The 17,922-nt window shown below is 40.1% G+C and overlaps 1 long non-coding RNA gene across 1 annotated transcript in view; it reads right to left on the bottom strand.

Annotated features, from left to right (window-relative positions):
- LOC118172096 overlaps positions 1-13,893 on the bottom strand; it is an 86,756-nt gene extending 72,863 nt beyond the window's left edge. Inside the window, exon 1 of the long non-coding RNA XR_004753554.1 lies at positions 13,815-13,893. This is a non-coding gene — a long non-coding RNA (uncharacterized LOC118172096). The remainder of the gene's footprint in view (positions 1-13,814) is intronic.
- Positions 13,894-17,922: the final 4,029 nt, after the last annotated feature.

Below are 17,922 nucleotides of genomic sequence, written 5' to 3'. Positions count from 1 at the left end.
AGATGTTTGACTGCAGAAGTATTAAGAAAGTAACCAGATTTCTCTCATTTGTGAAGTGCCAAAATCTTGACAGAAAGGTGGAAAACTGCTAGAACGAAGCACATGAGGTCAAGTACTCAGAATGCAAATAATCCGCCCAGACCTAGGAGTTTATATCCCCAGTAACCACATTGAGATAGCTGCCAAAGTTCAGTTGGAGCTCAAGTTTCAGGAAAAAAAGTTGCACAACAGAACACATCCATTTAGACTTGAAAAGGGCAGCTCTAAAAGATGCAAGAACACTTTAGAACTAGAAACTGTTTTCTTTAGTAATGCGCAGCTTCCCATGAATAATAAAAAGTGCCCCCAATGTTTTATGAAATGTAGCTCAGTCATGAAGGCTATCTGCAATATTTGCTTATAACATACTGATGCTTTTGCATTAAAAAGATCACAGCAATATTCAACTAAGGCAACCACATACTACAATGACAACCACAGGAGGCAAAAATCAAAAAGGACACTCTAAGAAATTAGCTAAAAAATACTTTATTTCTTCACATCACTGTACTATCCAGGAGTCCTAATGAACCCAGACCACACTGTGCTAGACACTACTGTACAGCCAGTTCACCAGACATGCTTCTCAATGAACAAAAGAAAGTACATGCTAATAATGTTATTACAGAATCACAGCAGCATTATCTTAGACAATGGGAAATGTGAAAGTTTTATATGCTTTCTTTATTGTTATTAAAAGTAGCACTGTTACCTTGGCAACTGCTGAACCACTTGGGAATTTGCTAAAGAAACCCAAATGTTACTTATACTTGCACATTTGCAATCAATTTAGGGAAAACAATTGGGCTTGTTTTTTTTGTTTGTTTGTTTTTAAAAACAAATCACATTTTTTCCTTATGAGGACTATGATCCTGCAACATTCAACTATTTTTTTTCTTAAATCAGTTCTTGGGATTAAGGCAGATCATGTCTCATTTGCACCCAAAGCAATCTGCGCTTCGGTAGAAAATGAGAGTCAATAACCTGCCTAAGATCCTATTTCTGAATAGAAGCACAGACAGCATGCAGTGCACAAAAAATACACCTCAGCAAGCACAGCTACTGGGCAGAGGGACAGGTGTTGCAGCTAGAGAGAATTAAAAAAGTAATTCCAAACAATCATTGTGAAATTGCTCAGAAGACAGTCCTAGGTATAAAAACATACTAGCAAGCATAGCTAGGTGCACAGCACCCTGAAGACATTGCACAGCCAAATTATAGAACAGCCTGTGTTGGAAGACCATCTACTTCCCACCCACCTACCATGGGCAGGGTAGACCAGGTTGCTCAAATCCCCATCCAAATCTGGAACTTGCATGGCTTTTAGCTTCATCGTTAAAAGTGTTGGTATCCCTGCTTTTCTCTTATCCTTCTTTAGCAGTATCTATTTGCTTTTCAGATAAGAACTAGGTGCATGATAAGTGGAAAACCACAGGAGGATCAGTCTGTGAGATGTGGTGATTGTGTGGGATGGCTGTTTTCTTTCTAGTTTTCATCAACATATTATTCCCTGAGTACAGTCCAGCTCAACAGCAATGAAAATCAGAATACTGCCAAATCCTGTCTTCTCTATCAAAGAACCTCATGAAACACAACAATGTAATGGAAAAAAAGGCACTAATTTTGGATAATCTTTATTTCTGAAATAAAGAATCACCATGCACATGTACCCTAAGCAAAATGACAGTCTTCCTTAAAATAAATACAGTGAAAAGTACTGCAGGCTCCTTAAGATTTTAATCAACTCTTTCAGGTACATCGAGTGAGCTGGATAAAAATAAGGTTAAATACAAATCTTCCTAACTACACTTGCAGGTCTGGTCCTTTGCTTCAATATAACTTTTGGTGTCTCTTAAATTTATAGTCACATCCAAGTCCTCAGGAGATCATCTTCCTCTCGATCACCTCTGAAGTCGCCTGGGGGGTTACTCTTCTCACCAGCCTCCTGGCTTGAACTGCTGCTGCAGGCTGTCTACTTGCTCACCTCTGCTGGCACCTCCTAAAAGCCTCCCCCTCCCTGCAAGCCATGGAGGAACCTGCCTGGTTAAACCCCAAGGGTTTCACCCGACTCCTGGAGCAGCTGTAAAAGCAAGACAAGCGAGCTGCTGCTCATCACTGGCAGTCATAAAAGGACATAATATACCATGCATGTCCTCAACTGCAAGCATACTGAGCAAGCTGTTAAGCATCTCCAAATGTATTAGAATGCATCTTTCCATATAAACTGCAGTGACACGTGGACAACAGGATGAGTTTCACAAAGCAAGCATCATTTTCCAAATGCTTTCCAGAGTGAAAGTTGTTGGCTTTCTTAAAAATTAAGAACATCTTTCCATTCTTTGTTAGCTGTTTATCATACCACACTTAGAGGCTCAACTTAAGTCAGAGCCAGAGGTACTCTATTTTAATTTTTTTTTTCTTTATGAATACCTTTAATGAGAGAACTACTATTGAAGCTTACTCTCCAGGAAAAAAAAAAAAAAAAGAATACTCAAGAGAATGAGGAAGACTAGAATTTAACTGCATTTAAACACAAATGAGTTGTTTCAACATCAATATTGAACAGTTACAGAATTAATTCTTACTGCCTTTCCATTAAAAAATGATTTGGTGAGAGGATAAATGTAGAGCTGCTGGCACATCCACTGCAGGACCCAGTTAAGCAGTGATGCATTACATTTATGGACTGACACTTAGTATGTATCTTAAGTAGCACTTGCTATAAGCAAGTATTAAGAACTGAACAATTCGATTGCTTGGAGCATTTGAACTGTAGACACGCAGTACTGCACATTTATTTACAAGCAGACAACTTGGAGACAGTGACTCAGATGCAACCTTAACTCTGAATTTCCTTTCATTTAAACCTCTGAGATGATCACACAAGGGCCTTAGAGTTTTATTTTACAAGGCTGTGTTAGAACTTAGCAGTAACTAAAGATTTTTCCCTGGATTTGTTCTTGGGGATAAGGGAGGGCAGTACAGGGCGGGGTTGTTTTTGTTTTCTTTTTTTTTTTTTTTAATACAGCTGAGAATTTAATTGTGGGGCTTTCCTCCGAGGTGAAGATATCCAGCCATCCTCCTTGGACCTGCTTAATACTTTAATAAGTGCCTCACAAAGTAGTCTGACCTATACTACTATTCAATGTAAACACAGTCATATTCCAATATTCCAGACATGTTTCGGCAAGAAAATACAGAGTTTTAAAACTGTGTAGAGACCTATATGCTCAAGACATTTTTAAAGTTCTAAGTATTCTCACCCACTAAAGTCTTGGCCAATTTATTTTGTCAGTCCCCACTCTTTAGGGTGACCTTTTTGCCAGCCAATATTCCTGTGGTCTGGGGCTGTAGAAATAACAGCCCCTTGACCTGAGTTTGCTAACTGTAACCACATCATCTACATATAACAGCAGTAAAGTTAGATCACTTTTTCCAAATAGAATTACAGTACAGAGGAACATTGGAATGGAAAACATGACAGCATGGGGGGAGTAACTTTAAAGACTGCCCTCTTGCAGAAAGAGGGAGTGTGAGATTTCAATGAAGAAATGGCACTGGGACAACTGTGCTGAAATAGAGAGTGATAAGACTTGCTAGCCAAACCTGCACAGACTTGAATTACTTTTGGATGCTTTTTTAGTCCCAAGCGCTGTGATGCATAATCAAAAACAAAAACAACACTGTATGACACACGCACATCAACAGCACCAGCAAATATATATAAATACACACAGGCAGCAAGAATCATTATGACTTCAAAACTTCCTCCCAGAAACATGACATAAGAGGGTTGACACAAACTCTGCCAAGTGTCTCAGAGAGGAGTCTGCAGGTAAGAGACTGTAATAAGAGAGAAATAAAGTTAAACCTCGCTACTGGCCATAGAGCACTGCTTCCCACTCTGATCTAGATGAGATGCTCATGGCCATATTCTGATGCAGATTCCTGCATATAGGAGCTAACTACAGCCCCGTCAGCTGCTCAGTAGGTACAGTGATTGTTGCCATAGCCCTCCAGCCTGGCACCTTGCTGCTGACTAGGCCCAAGGACTGCAGACAAATTTGTACCTGGCTCTCAGGGTATGAAAAGAATAAATTACTTAAAACTTTTAAGAGCCTAGCCCATTTAACCCTCTCTTGAGAGGAGTTGCACTCTGCTTTTTTTTTTTTTTTTTGAGTTTTGCTACCCACATCTCAGTTTTGGGGAGCCAGCACCAGGGGCACAGGAGCAGCAACCATTTTCTTTTCTCCACCTCCCCCCCCCCCCATAAGCAACAGGAAGGCTTATGAGACAAGATGGCTGCTGTGCGGCACTACAAGATGGAGGTGAAGAATGAAAAATCTGCCATGAGTGCATTTTGCTTTCAACTTAATTATTCATACTTAGATAAGTCTATTCAACTAGTTTGAGTTTACCCTGTTTTACATGGCACTAACACAACACCTAAGGCAATTAGCTCTGTTTACAGGACATAATGAATAAATAGCTTTCAGTGCATAATGTCTGGCCCCAGAGCTACTATACACTCAAAGATCACCTCCAAAAAAAGGGGCCAAGCTGGGCATTTACTTTTGTTTGCTCCATAGAGGTAAGCAGTTACCTTTAAAAACATTATCATCAGGGAAAGGTAATTATAGACTTCTGTACCAGAGAGAACCACATTTTCTTTCCCCTCTAACCCCAGTGTCCCTTTCTGCACCCACTCCAGAAGGCAGGGAGAAGGTCACAGGTAAAAGCAGTCATCCTGTGTGGCTGCTGCACAAAGTTGGGGTACTCCTATAGTCATTCCCGTGCTACCATCTTGCCTACACAGCAAGACAGAGCAGCATCTCTATTTTCTTCTCCAGCTTCTCCAACACTCCAGCCTAAAAACTGCTTGTCATCTGGAGGACACTGGAATATGAAAATGGAACACTGGGCTAGCAGATGGAAAAATCCCAACAATTGAAGACATTAACCCCAAATATACCCAACAGTAGCACAATCAGTTTGAACAGACCTCACTAAGTAACAGCCCCAAAGTCTTCTTTTTAAATAGAGAAAAAAAAATGAACATGTGTCAGCCAGGACTGCCTAGCAGAAAAGGAAGCCTGTCACTACTGATCAGGAAAAACTTCACCCTTGAACCTGAAAAATGTGCAACCTCTGCATTGTTATACGTAGTCTGTTTTAGTCTGTTAGTCCAGACTAAACAACCCCAGTTACCTCACCCACTCTTCATACGACCTGTATTCCAGGCCTTTCACCACCTTCATAGCCCTTCTGTGAACACATTCCAGGACCTCAGTCTCTTTCTTGTAGTAAGGGGCCCAAAACTGAACACAGTACTCGAGGTGTGGCCACACCAGAGTAGAGTACAGGGGGACATTCAACTCCCTGTTCCTGCTGGCTACACTGTTCTTGATACAAACCAAAATGCTGTTGGCCTTCTTGAGCACCTGGGCACACGGCAGTTCAGGTTCCGATGAGGATCAATCAGCACACCCAGATCTTTTTCCTCTGCACAGTTTTCAAGCCACTCTCCCTCAAGCCTGTAGCACTGCATGGGGTTGTTCTGGCCAAAGGGCGGGACCCACCACTTAGCCATGTTGAACCTCATCCCATTGACCTCTGCCCATTGACCTATTCTGCCCAGGTCCCTCTGCAGGGCCTTCCTACCCTCCAGCAGATCAACACTACCCCCCAGCTTGGTGTTGTCCGCAAACATACTGAGGGTGCACTTAATTCCCTCATCAAGGTCATCAATAAAGATATTAAAGAGGATGGGTCCAAACACCAACCCCTGGGGACCACCACCAGTGACCAGTCACTGGCTGGATTTCACTCCTTTCACCACTACTCATTGGGCCTGGCCGTCCAGCCAGATTACTTAAAAAAAGATAAAGAATAAATAGAAGTATTATTTTACTGTATCTACTCACAAAAAATGTATATATATACACACACATTAAGCTCTAGCCACTATGCACAAGGCAATTCATAGCAGCACTTTGCTTAAAAAGACTAGAAAGAGTTCTTGCTAACTGGCAAATACAAGCAATTAGCCAAGAAGAGCATAAGCAACACATTCTTTGACTCCATACAGCTTATCAAATTTATTTTGCACTATTACATTTTTATAATTTATATGAAAAGCCAGCAGCTATTTGGCAATATTTACACCCAGAAACAGCAATTTAATCATATATGAAAACATCAATGGTACTGGATGCCTGAGGACATTGGAAACTTCTCACCTCCCACTAACCTGTCTGAAACTTGCCTTGGTCATGTTAGCTGTTAACTAAAAATAGCTTTTAAATGTTTCTTTATTAGGCTTGTCCCTCTAAAGAGAGGCATGAAGTTTATTAAATTTATCATGTGAAATATTGAACGCTTGCACAGCAGAAACAAGCAGCATGCAAGTTCAGCAATCTTCCCTCTACAGTGATGTAGCTGCTCTAACAAAGCAAAATTCATAGTGATTTCATAGCCAGGCAGAATCAAGCTGAACGACAGACATTAGAGACTTCCATCCTTAAAAACGCTCCAAAAGCAAAGCGTTAAGTGTGACTTGGCTCCTTAAAATAATCTAACAAATACATTCACATGACCTATATGTAGTTGCTTACTGAATCCATAACCTTTGAAGCCTAATTTCAGGGTGCTAAAGTTTTGAATGCCAGCACTGTGACTAGATAAGCATCTCATTTGAGGCAATTCTGTATTTATCGCTGTTATACAGATCACAAAGCTCTTAGTCAGGCCTCTCAGGAACCTCAGTTCTTTTTCTTTAAAAACCTTTTTGTGGGCAACAGTTAGTGGAGACCAGAAGTTGTTTGCTGCTCAGAGAACTGTTCTAAATGTGTCTGTCTACATTACAAACACAGTTGTGGCAACAGCTACCCTTCATGAACTCTTGAGGACTGGTGTCAAGAACAGAAAGGTTGTTAAGTTAGCATTAGCTTCTCAAACACAGCACCATTTGCTCCCATATCAAAGCTGATAGAACGCATGGAAAGCTTACTGAGATGCACTTGAGGCACCATGAATAACCCACTCTTGTTTTGTCAATATTCCACTTCAGAGGTGGATGAAAATTCATAGTTAAAAATGTAGGGGGGGGGGAAGGAAAATAAGTTGTGTTCAGTATATAGAAAGCTTTTTCCAATAAGTTTTAAAAATGACATAGTTCTGCCACTTAATTGGAAGTCTACTTCAAATATAAAACAGATTTCCTACGTGAATGTTTACCCTTCATTAATCTTCCTTATGAAAATGAAGGACCTCTTTGGGAGCTCTAGCCTGGGGGGATTTTTTAATTTATTTATTTTTTTATAAACACTCATTTTCCTGTTTCTTTTAAAATGCAAGCAAGTCCAGCATAGTGAAGAGTTTCAGTACAGCCCATAATACTTCAGAGAAACTTGAACTGCAGAAACGAATGTATATCTTAATGCCCAGCACGGAGGAGCATTCTACAGTCTTGCCATCGGATATAAGTGCCAAGGCTAAACCTCACCTCCTATGTTCAGCTGTTTGCCAAACATGACATACTAGCTCAGTAGTAGCAAGACAGAGCTTCATAGTTGTTTAACTATCCCAGGTTTCCAGCACACGTCCAGGCCTTGCAGAACACTCTTTAGACCATTTTTATCATCAGTTTTCTTGATGAAAAAAAAATAGAAGACTCAGACTAAAAAACTTTTAACTGTGAGCTCAGTAACAGTTGCTCTTTAAGATACACTGGAAGTAACTGAAAAAGCAGAAACATTCACATTATGTTTATTATATTCCTGTTCAAGTAAGCAATTCAACCTCTGATTTCTCCAGAAGCCCAGGCAACAAACACTATTGAGATTTACAATAATTTCACAAAAGTGATAATAGCAATCTTTTTCCACAAGCATAACTGAAGTTTTAGAGTTGGGCTCTATTTTGCCATTTATATCATTTTCTAAAATCAAAAGGTACAAATCAAAAAGGTACATGCCACAGCTAACCAGCTCTTTGCTCATTGTCTTTCATCATAGAAACCCAAAAGAATTCTTACAATCATCCTATCTAAAAAATAAATCTGATTTAAAACAGTTGTAAATGTTAATAGGTTTTGACCATAATGATGATTTGCCTCCAGTTCCATCTGTAGTCAAATCTATATTAATTCACAGAGTTTCCAGCTAATTTGTGCGGTGCCACAAGGAAGCAGAGCTGTGCTCAATTACTGTATCCAATAAACTATCAAGGTAGGGAAAAAAAACTTCTAAATAAACATTGCCTTTTAGCATGCTTAAAATACATACGTACAATTAATTTGACCACAAAAAGGAAGTCATTTTCCAATAATTTAAGAAATAAGGGTCTGATACATTCTGAGATAAGGATGCTAAAAGAGAATCCTTTATTCTTACTAGTTTGCTGCCATTTCACATGGAGTGAAACAGTAATGCAGTACACCTCAGCCCTGGAAGCTTCCAGCACAAACTTTTCTTCCAGTCCATGTAGCTTTGGGCTTGTTCAATTGGCAGTTTTTCTTTGTCACGTTATAAACATTTCTATTTCTCTAGTATAGAAAGGTAGCAAGTCTACCCTATTTTCCCTGACTTGCATTAGAGACTAGGGACCACCCAAACCCACCAGGAAAGAGGAAAAAAAAAAAAAAAAAAAAAAAAAAAAAAAAAAAAACAGCATCTTATGTCATCCATGCTGTTCTTTCCCATTTTATTCTCCCTGCATCTAAAGGATAGCCAGAGAAGGACAGTTATTTCTTGCCATCTTAAACGTGCTCAGTTTTGTTGTTGTTGCCAGTTAGTCTGCACCATCATGCTCATTCCAAATTCCTGGTTCTCAGTATTTGCAGGAAACTCTAGAAACGTTTAAACCTAAAGGCAAAACGACCAAAGCAGGACAAAGTAGTACCACAGTTTTCTGAGTCAGTTAAGTTTAACAGCCTATATTGCCTTTCTGTAACAGTCTAAGAAGCATAACATATGAGAAATCAATTAGTAAGAGGAAAAAGGAAAAGTTTAAGGAATTTATAAACTAGAATATCAGAGTGTGTTTTATAATAGATAATGGAAACTGTGTAACAGCAAATCCTTCTCTTGTTTATACTTCTCATTACCTTCCATTAGCATGCTCTATTTGGTGATTTCCAAGATGTTTCAGCAGTAAGATTAATTTATTTTTAAGTAATTAATTAATAAAAGAAACAAGCTGCTAAGAAGTTTGATTCACTTGATTTCAAAACTTTTGAGCAATTTAAAGATAGTCAGTTCTGGCACTTGTGCTCTGGAGGGTTTTCGTGTGTGCCGTGGGTTTTTTGTGTGGTGGTGGTGTTTTTTTTTTTTTTTCTTTTGGTCAAAATAGTTTGCAGGATTATGTCATCATGTATGAGAAGTTAATGTAAAGAGGTATTACTTCAACCAGATAGACCGTGCTGTAACTAACTGCACTTTGGTGGAAGAAATGAGAAATATGTTTTCTCTAAAAGACACAAATCACACTAAATACGCAATTAATGTTTGTTTTAAGACACACCAACTTTACACCAACCATACTGATATTAATTTTGAATTATGTTGACAATTAATAGCTCTTTAACTTTCAAGAGAGTGGACAGCTGATAGATTCTTATGGATGAGAGGGTAGAAATTATGGTTTTCAGAGACCTTTGCAATCCACAGAAAGTTCAGGTCATACCTGAATTGGGTGTAAAGCTCTTCCTAAGATATCCTCATCGTTTCTTTGATTTATTCATCTTTTCTGCTTATGCTGGCACAATAGCAAGAAACAAGACAACCCTACAATGCACATACCTGTAACATGTCAGGAACAAGTATAAACAGAGAAACACGTAGGCCAAACACATTTTGGTATTCCTTTAGAAATCCTAGTACACTGACAGGGAAATAATACCACCTGCCCTAGCTTTCTCCAAGTTTCAGTTACATAAAACAGTCTAATGCATTTATATATAGGTCACCCTAAACATTTACATAGTCTACCAAAATTCATTTTTGCAGTTGTATTAAGTGTCTTAAGACACAGAGAAGTAAAAATAAAGTTCTTATTAAAAAAAGCCATTTTTAAGTGAAATATGCAGCATTCTATATTTTTCCTAACAATACTCTTTCTGCCTAAGAAATTTGTCTCAAAAAATATACAAAACATTTGTACTGTCGTAAGATGCCAAATAATTATAAGTTTTTTTTTATTATTTATTTTGTTTTTAAGTGCCAATTCTGAAATTGGATGTGTGCTTTCTAGATTTATTCTCAAATTAATTTTGGTAATTTACCATTACTCTTTACAAATCTGGCCTCTAGCTTGTAAGGCTTCTGCACATATGGACTGACTTTCTAAAGAGCCTATTAGGAAAGAAAGGGGGGTGGGGGAAGGGAAGAAAAGGAATTCCATTACTGTTTTCATGCTTTTTCATTGAACCATCACTGAATTCGCTTGCAATATCTCTAAAGGAGGATTATAAAAGTGCTTTCCCAGAATGTGTACTAAAAGGAAAGGAGCTCCAAACCTGGAGAGTATCTGAAAGGGGCCTCTTGTGAAGTGAATTCTCCCATGCAGCCCTTTGAAACCCTTTGCTTGGTCAAGTTGCTGGGCCTCCACATACAATTAGCTATTACTGAGGCTTATCCCAAATACTTTCACTAGCCCATCACAGCAGTGATTAGCAAAAGCCTTACTGCACGTCTTCATATTGATAATGGATCCATTAGCAGAATCCTACTTCAGTTCAGGACAAGTTGAAACAATTTTCACTTTAACACATCTACAGGACATGTGGACTTCCAAAGAGCCACATGTTAACTACTCTGCTCTGCAACTTAAAGGCTGTCTCCAGATATTAAGGCTTCAGTAATCACAGTTTTATTTTGTGGTCCTGATGTAACAAGCTGAAAATATTTCCTATTTGTCAACAACACGTGTGTTAATCAAAACTTTTAAAAAGTATTCATTAATTTTACACACCAGGAGATCTAGGAGACAAAAATAATAAGAACTATATGTAGGGTTTATCACTGGATTGAGATAAATATTGTCCATACAATTTCAAAATGACTACCTAAAGACACTTTGGACAGGCCCACATGCTTCCAAGGACAGACACTTTGGATGGGCCCACATGGACACGGAGTTGGTGACAATGTATGTTTGAAGTCCTTTTGTTCCCAGAACAGCCATGTCTGTCAAGTCACTTCTGTACTTATCCCAAATATTTGATCCATTTTGATGGTATTTGTTTTTATGAGGATTTTTTAAACAGCCTGTCACTGGCATTTTACTTGAACAGTAGTTGCAGATCATCAGCTACCCATAGCAGTGAGAATCCTTAGTCTTCTTATTCACACATGGGAATAAAGCAAAGGAAGACAGACAACATTTGACATCCAAGGAGCCTTAATGACCATAAATTAAACCAGGAATCTATAACAGAGTGAAGTCTCTGCAACTTTTCAGTTTTTGAACCATAAACCTTAAGAACACCACAGTACACTTTAGGCCACATTACTTCTGGAAAGAAAATAAATAAAACCCCACTGTTTGACAATTGCACTGCATCTGAAAAGCAGAACTGGAAAATCCACAGAGGCTGAAGAAATGCCAGGGGAAACAGTGGAATTTGCTAGAAGCTTTGAATTGCAAATGTAAGGGGAAATCCTCTTCTGGAAAATATATTCAAGCTCTATATTGAGAGCACATGAATGCCAAAAAATCTGACACCTTTCCCTCTCTTTTCACCTTTTGTCTTTTACCCTCTTTTTTTGTCTCACTACTACACTTTTTCCCCCCCCCTCCATTAACTACACTTTGTCATTACTGCAAATTTTTCTTACTAAGAGAAGTGGTCAAAGTGTTTCTCCTGCAGACCACCCCAAAAAGGAAGGGCTCTGTTTTTTCCAGGGGGCAGAAATAGCCCTGAAAGAAATCCCCACATTAAGAGTTGCCCCACAAAGTTCTGCCCTGATACACAGACCTCTGATTTTGCTATTTGCTGCACATGGGAGGCTCCATTTGTTCCCCTCCCCATTTTAGGCCACCTACCACTAACAATCTCACCCCTATGATGGCAGAGGCCATTCAGAAAATGGTGCTGCACACCACCACCACAATGCCCACACACCCCAGTCTCTAGCACCAGATGCAGGTGGTTGGAAAGCTCCAGGAATCAGACCAAATCTGCAATACAGGCCCCAACACTGATTCAAGTCATGAATACGGATATAAATAAGCAACAAATAAACCATATATTTAGCCTTATCTCAAGATCTATACTATCTTAGTGTCAAAAAAAAAAAAATAGAATAAAGAGCAGGCTAAGTTCTTCAACAAGACTGCAGCGTGTCGCCAAGCACCATGCTAAATTCACATCCATAAATTCGTAATTAATGTCTGATTTTGCACCAAAGAAGCCGAAAGTCTTCCTATTCGCATTACTAAATGCAAAATCCTTGAATCACAACCAGGCATTCCCAAACTGAAGCCCAAAACAATTGCACATGTGTTTCCCATCAGTGACTAATGGTTACCTTGTTGCTGTGAAAACTAATTTTCAGATTCTGACGGTGCTTGGGAAAGGAATAGGGCAGCTTTCAGCTGTTGCATTTATAAGAATGATCTGTTATGCAGTTGAGTATGCTGTGAGCTTCATCAAGTTTGTAGGCCCACAATTCATTAAATCCTATTACAGTATCACCTCCCCTTTGAATGATGAATTCTACACAACATTTCAGGTAAATAAGTCTAAACCAAGTAACTAGAATATAATTCAGTAAATGGCTCCTCATGAAAACAAAGTACAAAGCACTCTGATAGTAGTAGCCAACAGACTGCTCCTGGGAGATAGCAAAGGATTTCTCAGGCTAGGTAGGCCACCAGAAAGGCTTCCAAAACCATACCAATCCTTCATTTGCGCAAACATATTAAAACAAACAAAAAAAAAACCACCCTCATCACTCTTAACAATTGAATGTAGAGACCTGAGAAGCATCTCATGCTCAATACCATGTACAAAAACAGTGGGAGATTCATAGGCTCCAAAAATCAAACCTTGATTAACTGGACATTATTGTTTGGTTTTGTGATGAGAAGAACGAGAATCTGACTGTATGTGCCAAGAAGAAAGATCCTATGGGAGAGTCTGATGGGGGTGTTCCTCCTGCTTTTCTAACAACTTCAGTAGTACATACACAATGATTTCTATACAGTAGAAAAGGAGAACGGAGACTAAGATTTTTTTTTTTCAGCCACTGAATTCTAAAAGTTTTTTTTTTGTTTTTTTTTGAAGGAGATTGAGAAGCCGAGAAAATCGTATGTTGGTGAGGAGAAATAAGAGGAGTTTGACCTCTGCAAATTCTTCTCTGCTGATGTAGGTTTGTAAACTAGAACTGAAGGAAATTACTTTCCAGAGTAACCAGACACGTGGCCAGCTTCTCACATCATTACACATACATGATTTTTCTAATCAAACATATTAGAGATTACAGAGAAGCTTATAGAGTTTCCACAGCAAATGAGTTTTAAATTGCAAAAAGACTCTTAGAGTACCAAACAGGCAATTTCTTCATACCATATTTCGGGCACAAAATGCGAAGATTTTTCCTTCCACATAGCTCGAGAGTTCACCCTTCCCAGTCCAACGAGGATTAACTTCACATACCAAAGAACCATAGGTTATACCCCCCTATAGACTTTACTTGCCCTTTGCACCTTTAGTTCTCCCCACAGATTAGCAAAGACCCCAGACCCTCTCTCTGTGCTTTACATGCAAATACCTGGTGAGCAGCAGGAACCTTGCTCCTCTGCCTTGCACTGCGCCCTGCCTTCTCCCTCTGGTAGCTCCCAGGGCAGCCCTACACCTCTGTCTCCTGCCCTATCTAACCAGAGCAGCGAGAGTTGCAGCGGCTGCTGCTAATCAGCTTCTCAGTCAGGGCTGAAGAAAATAATCAGGCCCTTCATTAGCTTGTTGCAGAGGATTGCTGCTCTATGGCACACCTGTATCCCATCCCATCCCCAAACACCAAATAACCTGTGTTAGGCATGGAGAACATGACTTTCATCAGATTCAGCTGTAGTTTTTAATATGTTAAACCTCTGTGAAGCAGCCACTTTCTCCAAGAGTCTAACAAAAGGCATGTATTTGGGCCACAGCAAGATCAGCCTCTGCCCCACCTGCTCCCCTTGAGGAATGCAGGAGCTCTCCACGTGTGCCTGTGCAGGTCAGGATCCAAAGTGGATGTGGGCCATGGTTATCCTTCCCTGCTTGTATCAGGATTACACTCCTTAAACAAGTAATTAACATCCACATCCCGCCTGCAAGGTGTGCACATGTAAGCAGAGGAGCAGTTTTACATGCATATTGCAGGCAGTGCCAGGGAGCAGCTGGGAGGCAGCACAGCCTCCTCCTCCCCCTGTGCCTGCGTACAGCCGGCAGCGTGGCTGCATGCAGCCCAATTTATAGATGACGGAAACAGACACTGGGAGATTACACATCATAAAACATGGATGTGGCAAAGCCAAAAAGCAGGTCATAGTGCATTGGGGATGCAGCACTAATTAAAAATAACAAGCCAGCTCCGCGCTTTAACTTTCTCTTTGCTTCCGCTGAGGAGGGTGAAAAAGAGAGTTTGTACTTCTGCAAGAACAAGACTGCTTCCTCAGTTTCTCCTCCCCTAAGGAAGACTTTAAATTATTTGCTCTCTATTTTTTTCCAAAATGCTGCATTCCCAAGATAAAAATGTGTCTGCATGCCAAATTTTGGTAGGCAAACTATGCTCATTACCAGGATGAATTAACACGGTATCTCTTCAAAAAAGGTGAGCTCTGTGCAGAATACTACAAAAGACTGTAGGAGAAGCATAACATTGCCGAGTGAAACTACAGGGGCAAGGTTTGCTAGGATGAGGATTCAGCAGGTGCCTGAGCAGATCGAACAACTCCCTGCTGTCAGAAGGACTCCTGCTCCTCTCCACGCAGAAGCATGGCCTGGCCCCTGGTGCTTGGCTCACCCCAGAGCCCATTAAGCTCTCAGAACCTGCAGACAACCGTTCTGCTGTGCTGCTGCATCAGTTTGCAGCCAGTGCCCTGCTTAGGACCTCAGCTGTGTGGTGGAACAACCTCAAACATGTTTCTGGATGTTTCCTACTCAGGAGAGGACTTAATTTGAAGTCATCTTTCCTAATTATAATACCTATCATAATAAGAAGGAATAGGATTATGCTATAGTGTATGGCTTTTCAGCTAACTCTTAAAAATGAAAAACAGGTTTTCATCTGCTCTCCTTCCTGCTCCTATTGTCTTTCTCTAGCCTCCTGAGGTGTATTTTTTAGGTAATGCAAGAGAATCACCAGTTGTTGAGATAATTGTCAATTGTCAGCTACGTACTCCGATAATTTATATCTTTTCTACCTTTGCCACTTCTCTGCATGCATACAGAAAATTAGTAGCTTGTATGTAATGTCTCTTTTTTGTTTGCCATCACATGGGGCAGGATGCAGGTGTGGAAAGGGATTTCAAAACTGCCTTCCCATGGCTGTGGTGCACCTCAATTCTGTTTTGTATGTGTCTCTCAGCAGGCTGTCAACAACAGACAAAATCAAGTGGGAGACTGTGGGGCAAATGCATCCCAAGCGCCGTGCTGCAGTGCTGTGGAAACTTCATTGCACTTTGTTTATTCTTGTGCACGGCTGTAAAAGATGGGAGATGCAGAGTCCAGGCTGTGTAGTCCTGTATTTTCTTCAGATTTTCCCTTTCAGAAGGTAGTTTGCTTGGACAAAGAGGTGTCTTTGTCTCACCCTCGGTTATGAAATTCAAATGACAGCCCTTTGCCTTAGGTGCTGCTTCTGCTTTTCCTCTCCGCTTCTTTCATTTCTCCTCCCTGCTGTTACACTGGAGTGAATAATGCATTTTTTAGTGAATTTCCGTGGATTAGGCTTCCAATTAATTCAAGTCAGTTTTACAGACTCTGCCAATTCGCATTGCTAAAATTCATTTGGAATTATTGGGGCAGGGTGAGGGGGTTTCCCATAAATTTTTTGCAGATTAACTACAAGAATGCAGTAGAAAGAAATTAGTCATTTTTTCACGTGAGTATATACCATCGGTATGTGTAGGATTTGTTTCAGACTAAACTGAGAGCACAAATTACACTTTCTTCCTTTCTAAAAGGCCCAAATGTGGTTTCACACCAACTGACAGTGGTAGTAATTAATGTGAAGGATCCCTGGGGTCTTTTAACCTCCTTTCTTAGCTTTTGATAGCTGAGACAGCCACAACCTGTGTGCCATTTAACTATCTATAAAACTGAGGGGGAAAAAGCATTTAAACATGACATTTGGTTTTCTTTAAACTTTCTAATGAGCTCTAGACAAAGCAGAAAGGCTTTTACTGAGGATTTTAAGAAACACTTTTTTTTTCTCAATTGTTATCCCTAGGGTAGAGCATTTCTGCCTCCTCGTAGACAGACAAATTCTAGGAACGGCTTCCACAAAAACCAGGAGCACCAGTTGTGCGAAATAGGATCACACGGTAAAGATGTGCTGTAGGACCATTTTATCCCTTTCATCAGCTTGGTGCATGCCTGTATTCACGTGCAAAATTGTGACAAGAGTTTTCCCTTCACTTTTTTTTTCTGTTTACTGCAAACCAGCTACCCCAGGATGATTCAGACTTATTAGCTCACCCAAACAGTGCAGCTTTATGACTCTACTTAAATCCATTTATCCCTAAAGAGAGGTAGTGAGAGCTAGTGGTTGGGCCTGGGATTGGGAACTAAATTTTGCAACTGAAGTGTTATTGGGCAAATCAGTCAACCTTTTCGAACCCAGGTTCCTATGTACTATATCAGAAAGGAGGTATCGCCCTGGCAAACTCTTCAATATCCTCTAACAATGGTAAGATATTAAAGGGCCAGGGAGAACTTGCTTTTAGCTTTATTTTAATTTCCAGTTCAGGGATTTCAAATTACTGGGATAGGCATGGCTTACTGTTAAACATTCTAATATATTGTACAGTATATTACAAAGCAGCCTCCCCAAAATATGTACATTAATGAGAACGCAGATGCAAAATGATGCACTTGAATTTGAATTAAGCCTGCCTGTGTCAGAGCTCTGCTGGACCGACAGACTCCAGAAATGGTGGCCAACAGGGGAATCCTGATCTGCCTTGTGTCCACCTCCAGTGCTGCATGGCCAGCTGAGACCTTTTAGCTTCAACTGCCAAAGAAGGTGGGTTGCACCTGGATGCCAGACTGAACTGGAGAGGCATGAGCAACTGTCTCTTCTGCTTCACTGTAGGAGTGAGGAGTGCCTACAAAGGGCAAAAAGGAACAGCACCAAGCAGATAGCCCAGTGTGGTGGTATCCTGCATTGGCACTGGTGAATCCACCTGGGCTCAATTAGCAGTGCCTTAGGTTTCTTTTTGTTCCCTCAAAAGTCTGCTCATGCATGACCACAAGGCTTCATCCTATCAGATTCTCCTTGCCAGTAAATGGGTGAATTGGTGCAGGTGGAGCAAGAGCTACACCAGAGGACCCATGAGCTTTCACTTTACTTCTCTTCCTGTTTCATCAGGTGTCTGAAATTCCTGGTTCAGGGTGAAACCAGAAGCAGAGCACAAGAATATTCTTAAAATACAGAAGTGTCTGGCTGATGATGAAAGCAGAGAAGCAGCAATGCTCTAAGCTCCATTCCTTTTATTTAAATAATGCTCTGATTTACAGAAACTGCTTTACAGAAAATTTTGACACAGCCTCTCCCTGGAGAAGAATTTAAGATTCTGCATCTGAAGCTAATTAAACATAAGAAGCAGCAGGTGAATAAATTGATTTTCCCATTTTGTGGTTTTAACAAAAAAAAAAAAAAAAAAATCAGGAAAAAAAAA

Source organism: Oxyura jamaicensis, chromosome 10 (genome assembly GCF_011077185.1).
Source record: "Oxyura jamaicensis isolate SHBP4307 breed ruddy duck chromosome 10, BPBGC_Ojam_1.0, whole genome shotgun sequence".
Classification (NCBI taxonomy): Eukaryota; Metazoa; Chordata; class Aves; order Anseriformes; family Anatidae; genus Oxyura; species Oxyura jamaicensis.
This window is presented reverse-complemented; position numbering and strand designations above follow the sequence as displayed.